The sequence below is a fragment of the Myodes glareolus genome, chromosome 23 (assembly GCF_982192425.1).
Source record: "Myodes glareolus chromosome 23, mMyoGla1.1, whole genome shotgun sequence".
Lineage (NCBI taxonomy): Eukaryota > Metazoa > Chordata > Mammalia > Rodentia > Cricetidae > Myodes > Myodes glareolus.
The window spans coordinates 48,553,482-48,554,256 of record NC_142048.1 but is presented as its reverse complement, the minus strand read 5'-3'; the positions used below and the strand labels follow the sequence as shown (position 1 = coordinate 48,554,256).

General features: G+C 43.2%; 1 pseudogene; it reads right to left on the bottom strand.

Annotated features, from left to right (window-relative positions):
- Positions 1–302: 302 nt before the first annotated feature.
- On the bottom strand, positions 303–565 carry LOC125414565 (small ribosomal subunit protein eS28 pseudogene; annotated as a pseudogene).
- Between the last annotated feature and the right edge of the window lie 210 nt (positions 566–775).

Here is a 775-nt window from a genome sequence, read left to right as displayed (position 1 = left end):
TGCTGATAGGCCACGACCTTGTGATGATATACAGATTAATAGAAATGGGTTAAATTAAGATGTAGGAGTTAGCCAATAAGAAACTAGAGCTAATGGGTCAAGCAGCAATTTAATTAATACAGTTTCTGTGTGATTATTTCTGTTCTGGGCAGCTGGGACAAACAAGCAGCCTTTTCCTACACAGATGTGAACATGGCACACAGATATGCGTATAGGCAAAACAGTCATATATATATATATATATAATATAATAAATATTTTTTTTAAAAAAATACAAATGCTTTATTTAATAGTCTCAGGTCATCATGGGCCAAGTGGTAGATACTCAGGACCCAGCAGGAAAGCAGGAAGGTCAACGCAACCTCCGAGCCTCCCTTTCTGACTCCAATAGGGTGAGCATGTCTCCCTCTCGAACGGGACCTTTGACGTTTTGGATGATGGAGTGGCTGGTGTCATCCATAAATTCCACATGTACCTGCGTGCACTGTCCCTGCGAACCGGTCCTGCCCAGCACTTTGATTACCCTAGCAAGCTTGATGGGCCACACGTGACTCGTGTCCATGATGGCGGCGAGCAGGCGGAGAGCTAAATAAATTTTTTTTAAAATGCAAAGTTCCATAGATATGCCCACAAGCCAGTCTGGTGAAGCCAGCTGAGATTCCCTCTTCCTGGTTAGGTCTAGGTTTGTGTCAAGTTAACAAACACAGAAACCATGTTGTGTTCTTCTACCAAGATTGTTAACAGACCCAGAAGCAAGGAACCGGTGACCATGGAC